Source organism: Lasioglossum baleicum, unplaced genomic scaffold (assembly GCF_051020765.1).
Source record: "Lasioglossum baleicum unplaced genomic scaffold, iyLasBale1 scaffold0024, whole genome shotgun sequence".
NCBI lineage: Eukaryota > Metazoa > Arthropoda > Insecta > Hymenoptera > Halictidae > Lasioglossum > Lasioglossum baleicum.
In genome coordinates this window covers 2,048,672-2,058,620 of record NW_027469084.1, presented here as the reverse complement: position 1 = coordinate 2,058,620, position 9,949 = coordinate 2,048,672, and positions in this window count along the sequence as shown.

Here is a 9,949-nt window from a genome sequence, read left to right as displayed (position 1 = left end):
GGGATGCGCATACGCAGGTTTTGTGGGATGCGCATGCGCAGGTTTTTTGGGATGCGCATGCGCAGGTTTTTTGGGATGCGCATGGCTAGTCGAGCAAAAACACGTGCTAGAGGATGCATCCCGCAGGGTAGTCGAGTAAAAACACGTGCGAGAGGATGCATCCCGCAGGCTAGTCGAGTAAAAACACGTGCGAGAGGATGCATCCCGCAGGCTAGTCGAGCAAAAACACGTGCGAGAGGATGCATCCCGCAGGCTAGTCGAGCAAAAACACGTGCGAGAGGATGCATCCCGCAGGCTAGTCGAGTAAAAACACGTGCGAGAGGATGCATCCCGCAGGCTAGTCGAGCACAAACACGTGCGAGAGGATGCATCCCGCAGGCTAGTCGAGCAAAAACACGTGCGAGAGGATGCATCCCGCAGGCTAGTCGAGTAAAAACACGTGCGAAAGGATGCATCCCGCAGGCTAGTCGAGCACAAACACGTGCGAGATTTTGTGGGATGCGCATGCGCAGATTTTTTGGGATGCGCATGCGCAGGTTTTTTGGGATGCGCATGCGCAGGTTTTTTGGGATGCGCATGGCTAGTCGAGCAAAAACACGTGCGAGAGGATGCATCCCGCAGGCTAGTCGAGCAAAAACACGTGCGAGAGGATGCATCCCGCAGGCTAGTCGAGTAAAAACACGTGCGAAAGGATGCATCCCGCAGGCTAGTGGAGCACAAACACGTGCGAGGTTTTGTGGGATGCGCATGCGCAGGTTTTGTGGGATGCGCATGCGCAGATTTTTTGGGATGCGCATGCGCAGGTTTTTTGGGATGCGCATGGCTAGTCGAGCAAAAACACGTGCGAGAGGATGCATCCCGCAGGCTAGTCGAGCAAAAACACGTGCGAGAGGATGCATCCCGCAGGCTAGTCGAGCAAAAACACATGCGAGAGGATGCATCCCGCAGGCTAGTCGAGTAAAAACACGTGCGAGAAGATGCATCCCGCAGGCTAGTCGAGCACAAACACGTGCGAGAGGATGCATCCCGCAGGCTAGTCGAGCAAAAACACGTGCGAGAGGATGCATCCCGCAGGCTAGTCGAGCAAAAACACGTGCGAGAGGATGCATCCCGCAGGCTAGTCGAGTAAAAACACGTGCGAGAGGATGCATCCCGCAGGCTAGTCGAGTAAAAACACGTGCGAGGTTTTGTGGGATGCGCATGCGCAGGTTTTGTGGTATGCGCATGCGCAGGTTTTTTGGGATGCGCATGGCTAGTCGAGCAAAAACACGTGCGAGAGGATGCATCCCGCAGGCTAGTCGAGCAAAAACACGTGCGAGAGGATGCATCCCGCAGGCTAGTCGAGCAAAAACACATGCGAGAGGATGCATCCCGCAGGCTAGTCGAGTAAAAACACGTGCGAGAAGATGCATCCCGCAGGCTAGTCGAGCACAAACACGTGCGAGAGGATGCATCCCGCAGGCTAGTCGAGCAAAAACACGTGCGAGAGGATGCATCCCGCAGGCTAGTCGAGCAAAAACACGTGCGAGAGGATGCATCCCGCAGGCTAGTCGAGTAAAAACACGTGCGAAAGGATGCATCCCGCAGGCTAGTCGAGCACAAACACGTGCGAGGTTTTGTGGGATGCGCATGCGCAGGTTTTGTGGGATGCGCATGCGCAGATTTTTTGGGATGCGCATGGCTAGTCGAGCAAAAACACGTGCGAGAGGATGCATCCCGCAGGCTAGTCGAGTAAAAACACGTGCGAGACGATGCATCCCGCAGGCTAGTCGAGTAAAAACACGTGCGAGAGGATGCATCCCGCAGGCTAGTCGAGTAAAAACACGTGCGAGGTTTTGTGGGATGCGCATACGCAGGTTTTGTGGGATGCGCATGCGCAGGTTTTTTGGGATGCGCATGCGCAGGTTTTTTGGGATGCGCATGCGCAGGTTTTTTGGGATGCGCATGGCTAGTCGAGCAAAAACACGTGCGAGAGGATGCATCCCGCAGGCTAGTCGAGCACAAACACGTGCGAGGTTTTGTGGGATGCGCATGCGCAGGTTTTGTGGGATGCGCATGCGCAGATTTTTTGGGATGCGCATGGCTAGTCGAGCAAAAACACGTGCGAGAGGATGCATCCCGCAGGCTAGTCGAGTAAAAACACGTGCGAGACGATGCATCCCGCAGGCTAGTCGAGTAAAAACACGTGCGAGAGGATGCATCCCGCAGGCTAGTCGAGTAAAAACACGTGCGAGGTTTTGTGGGATGCGCATACGCAGGTTTTGTGGGATGCGCATGCGCAGGTTTTTTGGGATGCGCATGCCTAGTCGAGCAAAAACACGTGCGAGAGGATGCATCCCGCAGGCTAGTCGAGTAAAAACACGTGCGAGAGGATGCATCCCGCAGGCTAGTCGAGCAAAAACACGTGCGAGAGGATGCATCCCGCAGGCTAGTCGAGCACAAACACGAGCGAGAGGATGCATCCCGCAGGCTAGTCGAGTAAAAACACGTGCGAAAGGATGCATCCCGCAGGCTAGTCGAGCAAAAACACGTGCGAGAGGATGCATCCCGCAGGCTAGTCGAGCACAAACACGAGCGAGAGGATGCATCCCGCAGGCTAGTCGAGTAAAAACACGTGCGAAAGGATGCATCCCGCAGGCTAGTCGAGCAGAAACACGTGCGAGGTTTTGTGGGATGCGCATGCGCAGGTTTTTTGGGATGCGCATGCGCAGGTTTTTTGGGATGCGCATGGCTAGTCGAGCAAAAACACGTGCGAGAGGATGCATCCCGCAGGCTAGTCGAGTAAAAACACGTGCGAGAGGATGCATCCCGCAGGCTAGTCGAGCAAAAACACGTGCGAGAGGATGCATCCCGCAGGCTAGTCGAGCACAAACACGAGCGAGAGGATGCATCCCGCAGGCTAGTCGAGTAAAAACACGTGCGAGAGGATGCATCCCGCAGGCTAGTCGAGCAAAAACACGTGCGAGAGGATGCATCCCGCAGGCTAGTCGAGCACAAACACGAGCGAGAGGATGCATCCCGCAGGCTAGTCGAGTAAAAACACGTGCGAAAGGATGCATCCCGCAGGCTAGTCGAGCAGAAACACGTGCGAGGTTTTGTGGGATGCGCATGCGCAGGTTTTTTGGGATGCGCATGCGCAGGTTTTTTGGGATGCGCATGGCTAGTCGAGCAAAAACACGTGCGAGAGGATGCATCCCGCAGGCTAGTCGAGTAAAAACACGTGCGAGGTTTTGTGGGATGCGCATGCGCAGGTTTTTTGGGATGCGCATGGCTAGTCGAGCAAAAACACGTGCGAGAGGATGCATCTCGCAGGCTAGCCGAGCAAAAACACGTGCGAGAGGATGCATCCCGCAGGCTAGTCGAGTAAAAACACGTGCGAGAGGATGCATCCCGCAGGCTAGTCGAGTAAAAACACGTGCGAGGTTTTGTGGGATGCGCATACGCAGGTTTTGTGGGATGCGCATGCGCAGGTTTTTTGGGATGCGCATGCGCAGGTTTTTTGGGATGCGCATGGCTAGTCGAGCAAAAACACGTGCTAGAGGATGCATCCCGCAGGGTAGTCGAGTAAAAACACGTGCGAGAGGATGCATCCCGCAGGCTAGTCGAGTAAAAACACGTGCGAGAGGATGCATCCCGCAGGCTAGTCGAGCAAAAACACGTGCGAGAGGATGCATCCCGCAGGCTAGTCGAGCAAAAACACGTGCGAGAGGATGCATCCCGCAGGCTAGTCGAGTAAAAACACGTGCGAGAGGATGCATCCCGCAGGCTAGTCGAGCACAAACACGTGCGAGAGGATGCATCCCGCAGGCTAGTCGAGCAAAAACACGTGCGAGAGGATGCATCCCGCAGGCTAGTCGAGTAAAAACACGTGCGAAAGGATGCATCCCGCAGGCTAGTCGAGCACAAACACGTGCGAGGTTTTGTGGGATGCGCATGCGCAGATTTTTTGGGATGCGCATGCGCAGGTTTTTTGGGATGCGCATGCGCAGGTTTTTTGGGATGCGCATGGCTAGTCGAGCAAAAACACGTGCGAGAGGATGCATCCCGCAGGCTAGTCGAGCAAAAACACGTGCGAGAGGATGCATCCCGCAGGCTAGTCGAGTAAAAACACGTGCGAAAGGATGCATCCCGCAGGCTAGTGGAGCACAAACACGTGCGAGGTTTTGTGGGATGCGCATGCGCAGGTTTTGTGGGATGCGCATGCGCAGATTTTTTGGGATGCGCATGCGCAGGTTTTTTGGGATGCGCATGGCTAGTCGAGCAAAAACACGTGCGAGAGGATGCATCCCGCAGGCTAGTCGAGCAAAAACACGTGCGAGAGGATGCATCCCGCAGGCTAGTCGAGCAAAAACACATGCGAGAGGATGCATCCCGCAGGCTAGTCGAGTAAAAACACGTGCGAGAAGATGCATCCCGCAGGCTAGTCGAGCACAAACACGTGCGAGAGGATGCATCCCGCAGGCTAGTCGAGCAAAAACACGTGCGAGAGGATGCATCCCGCAGGCTAGTCGAGCAAAAACACGTGCGAGAGGATGCATCCCGCAGGCTAGTCGAGTAAAAACACGTGCGAGAGGATGCATCCCGCAGGCTAGTCGAGTAAAAACACGTGCGAGGTTTTGTGGGATGCGCATGCGCAGGTTTTGTGGTATGCGCATGCGCAGGTTTTTTGGGATGCGCATGGCTAGTCGAGCAAAAACACGTGCGAGAGGATGCATCCCGCAGGCTAGTCGAGCAAAAACACGTGCGAGAGGATGCATCCCGCAGGCTAGTCGAGCAAAAACACATGCGAGAGGATGCATCCCGCAGGCTAGTCGAGTAAAAACACGTGCGAGAAGATGCATCCCGCAGGCTAGTCGAGCACAAACACGTGCGAGAGGATGCATCCCGCAGGCTAGTCGAGCAAAAACACGTGCGAGAGGATGCATCCCGCAGGCTAGTCGAGCAAAAACACGTGCGAGAGGATGCATCCCGCAGGCTAGTCGAGTAAAAACACGTGCGAAAGGATGCATCCCGCAGGCTAGTCGAGCACAAACACGTGCGAGGTTTTGTGGGATGCGCATGCGCAGGTTTTGTGGGATGCGCATGCGCAGATTTTTTGGGATGCGCATGGCTAGTCGAGCAAAAACACGTGCGAGAGGATGCATCCCGCAGGCTAGTCGAGTAAAAACACGTGCGAGACGATGCATCCCGCAGGCTAGTCGAGTAAAAACACGTGCGAGAGGATGCATCCCGCAGGCTAGTCGAGTAAAAACACGTGCGAGGTTTTGTGGGATGCGCATACGCAGGTTTTGTGGGATGCGCATGCGCAGGTTTTTTGGGATGCGCATGCGCAGGTTTTTTGGGATGCGCATGCGCAGGTTTTTTGGGATGCGCATGGCTAGTCGAGCAAAAACACGTGCGAGAGGATGCATCCCGCAGGCTAGTCGAGCACAAACACGTGCGAGGTTTTGTGGGATGCGCATGCGCAGGTTTTGTGGGATGCGCATGCGCAGATTTTTTGGGATGCGCATGGCTAGTCGAGCAAAAACACGTGCGAGAGGATGCATCCCGCAGGCTAGTCGAGTAAAAACACGTGCGAGACGATGCATCCCGCAGGCTAGTCGAGTAAAAACACGTGCGAGAGGATGCATCCCGCAGGCTAGTCGAGTAAAAACACGTGCGAGGTTTTGTGGGATGCGCATACGCAGGTTTTGTGGGATGCGCATGCGCAGGTTTTTTGGGATGCGCATGCCTAGTCGAGCAAAAACACGTGCGAGAGGATGCATCCCGCAGGCTAGTCGAGTAAAAACACGTGCGAGAGGATGCATCCCGCAGGCTAGTCGAGCAAAAACACGTGCGAGAGGATGCATCCCGCAGGCTAGTCGAGCACAAACACGAGCGAGAGGATGCATCCCGCAGGCTAGTCGAGTAAAAACACGTGCGAAAGGATGCATCCCGCAGGCTAGTCGAGCAGAAACACGTGCGAGGTTTTGTGGGATGCGCATGCGCAGGTTTTTTGGGATGCGCATGCGCAGGTTTTTTGGGATGCGCATGGCTAGTCGAGCAAAAACACGTGCGAGAGGATGCATCCCGCAGGCTAGTCGAGTAAAAACACGTGCGAGGTTTCGTGGGATGCGCATACGCAGGTTTTGTGGGATGCGCATGCGCAGGTTTTTTGGGATGCGCATGCGCAGGTTTTTTGGGATGCGCATGCCTAGTCGAGCAAAAACACGTGCGAGAGGATGCATCCCGCAGGCTAGTCGAGTAAAAACACGTGCGAGAGGATGCATCCCGCAGGCTAGTCGAGCACAAACACGAGCGAGAGGATGCATCCCGCAGGCTAGTCGAGTAAAAACACGTGCGAAAGGATGCATCCCGCAGGCTAGTCGAGCAGAAACACGTGCGAGGTTTTGTGGGATGCGCATGCGCAGGTTTTTTGGGATGCGCATGTGCAGGTTTTTTGGGATGCGCATGGCTAGTCGAGCAAAAACACGTGCGAGAGGATGCATCTCGCAGGCTAGCCGAGCAAAAACACGTGCGAGAGGATGCATCCCGCAGGCTAGTCGAGTAAAAACACGTGCGAGAGGATGCATCCCGCAGGCTAGTCGAGCACAAACACGTGCGAGGTTTTGTGGGATGCGCATGCGCAGGTTTTGTGGGATCCGCATGCGCAGATTTTTTGGGATGCGCATGCGCAGGTTTTTTGGGATGCGCATGGTTAGTCGAGCAAAAACACATGCGAGAGGATGCATCCCGCAGGCTAGTCGAGTAAAAACACGTGCGAGAAGATGCATCCCGCAGGCTAGTCGAGCACAAACACGTGCGAGAGGATGCATCCCGCAGGCTAGTCGAGTAAAAACACGTGCGAGAGGATGCATCCCGCAGGCTAGTCGAGTAAAAACACGTGCGAGGTTTTGTGGGATGCGCATGCGCAGGTTTTTTGGGATGCGCATGGCTAGTCGAGCAAAAACACGTGCGAGAGGATGCATCTCGCAGGCTAGCCGAGCAAAAACACGTGCGAGAGGATGCATCCCGCAGGCTAGTCGAGTAAAAACACGTGCGAGAGGATGCATCCCGCAGGCTAGTCGAGTAAAAACACGTGCGAGGTATTGTGGGATGCGCATGCGCAGATTTTTTGGGATGCGCATGCGCAGGTTTTTTGGGATGCGCATGGCTAGTCGAGCAAAAACACGTGCGAGAGGATGCATCCCGCAGGCTAGTCGAGCAAAAACACGTGCGAGAGGATGCATCCCGCAGGCTAGTCGAGTAAAAACACGTGCGAGAGGATGCATCCCGCAGGCTAGTCGAGCAAAAACACGTGCGAGAGGATGCATCCCGCAGGCTAGTCGAGCAAAAACACGTGCGAGAGAATGCATCCCGCAGGCTAGTCGAGTAAAAACACGTGCGAGAGGATGCATCCCGCAGGCTAGTCGAGCACAAACACGTGCGAGAGGATGCATCCCGCAGGCTAGTCGAGCAAAAACACGTGCGAGAGGATGCATCCCGCAGGCTAGTCGAGTAAAAACACGTGCGAAAGGATGCATCCCGCAGGCTAGTCGAGCACAAACACGTGCGAGGTTTTGTGGGATGCGCATGCGCAGATTTTTTGGGATGCGCATGCGCAGGTTTTTTAGGATGCGCATGGCTAGTCGAGCAAAAACACGTGCGAGAGGATGCATCCCGCAGGCTAGTCGAGCAAAAACACGTGCGAGAGGATGCATCCCGCAGGCTAGTCGAGTAAAAACACGTGCGAAAGGATGCATCCCGCAGGCTAGTCGAGCACAAACACGTGCGAGGTTTTGTGGGATGCGCATGCGCAGGTTTTGTGGGATGCGCATACGCAGGTTTTGTGGGATGCGCATGCGCAGGTTTTTTGGGATGCGCATGCGCAGGTTTTTTGGGATGCGCATGCGCAGGTTTTTTGGGATGCGCATGCGCAGGTTTTTTGGGATGCGCATGGCTAGTCGAGCAAAAACACGTGCGAGAGGATGCATCCCGCAGGGTAGTCGAGTAAAAACACGTGCGAGAGGATGCATTCCGCAGGCTAGTCGAGTAAAAACACGTGCGAGACGATGCATCCCGCAGGCTAGTCGAGTAAAAACACGTGCGAGAGGATGCATCCCGCAGGCTAGTCGAGTAAAAACACGTGCGAGAGGATGCATCCCGCAGGCTAGTCGAGTAAAAACACGTGCGAGAGGATGCATCCCGCAGGCTAGTCGAGTAAAAACACGTGCGAGGTTTTGTGGGATGCGCATGCGCAGGTTTTTTGGGATGCGCATGGCTAGTCGAGCAAAAACACGTGCGAGAGGATGCATCTCGCAGGCTAGCCGAGCAAAAACACGTGCGAGAGGATGCATCCCGCAGGCTAGTCGAGTAAAAACACGTGCGAGAGGATGCATCCCGCAGGCTAGTCGAGTAAAAACACGTGCGAGGTTTGGTGGGATGCGCATACGCAGGTTTTGTGGGATGCGCATGCGCAGGTTTTTTGGGATGCGCATGCGCAGGTTTTTTGGGATGCGCATGCGCAGGTTTTTTGGGATGCGCATGGCTAGTCGAGCAAAAACACGTGCTAGAGGATGCATCCCGCAGGGTAGTCGAGTAAAAACACGTGCGAGAGGATGCATCCCGCAGGCTAGTCGAGTAAAAACACGTGCGAGAGGATGCATCCCGCAGGCTAGTCGAGCAAAAACACGTGCGAGAGGATGCATCCCGCAGGCTAGTCGAGCAAAAACACGTGCGAGAGGATGCATCCCGCAGGCTAGTCGAGTAAAAACACGTGCGAGAGGATGCATCCCGCAGGCTAGTCGAGCACAAACACGTGCGAGAGGATGCATCCCGCAGGCTAGTCGAGCAAAAACACGTGCGAGAGGATGCATCCCGCAGGCTAGTCGAGTAAAAACACGTGCGAAAGGATGCATCCCGCAGGCTAGTCGAGCACAAACACGTGCGAGGTTTTGTGGGATGCGCATGCGCAGATTTTTTGGGATGCGCATGCGCAGGTTTTTTGGGATGCGCATGCGCAGGTTTTTTGGGATGCGCATGGCTAGTCGAGCAAAAACACGTGCGAGAGGATGCATCCCGCAGGCTAGTCGAGCAAAAACACGTGCGAGAGGATGCATCCCGCAGGCTAGTCGAGTAAAAACACGTGCGAAAGGATGCATCCCGCAGGCTAGTGGAGCACAAACACGTGCGAGGTTTTGTGGGATGCGCATGCGCAGGTTTTGTGGGATGCGCATGCGCAGGTTTTTTGGGATGCGCATGCGCAGGTTTTTTGGGATGCGCATGGCTAGTCGAGCAAAAACACGTGCGAGAGGATGCATCCCGCAGGCTAGTCGAGTAAAAACACGTGCGAAAGGATGCATCCCGCAGGCTAGTGGAGCACAAACACGTGCGAGGTTTTGTGGGATGCGCATGCGCAGGTTTTGTGGGATGCGCATGCGCAGATTTTTTGGGATGCGCATGCGCAGGTTTTTTGGGATGCGCATGGCTAGTCGAGCAAAAACACGTGCGAGAGGATGCATCCCGCAGGCTAGTCGAGCAAAAACACGTGCGAGAGAATGCATCCCGCAGGCTAGTCGAGTAAAAACACGTGCGAGAGGATGCATCCCGCAGGCTAGTCGAGCACAAACACGTGCGAGAGGATGCATCCCGCAGGCTAGTCGAGCAAAAACACGTGCGAGAGGATGCATCCCGCAGGCTAGTCGAGTAAAAACACGTGCGAAAGGATGCATCCCGCAGGCTAGTCGAGCAGAAACACGTGCGAGGTTTTGTGGGATGCGCATGCGCAGGTTTTGTGGGATGCGCATACGCAGGTTTTGTGGGATGCGCATGCGCAGGTTTTTTGGGATGCGCATGCGCAGGTTTTTTGGGATGCGCATGCGCAGGTTTTTTGGGATGCGCATGCGCAGGTTTTTTGGGATGCGCATGGCTAGTCGAGCAAAAACACGTGCGAGAGGATGCATCCCGCAGG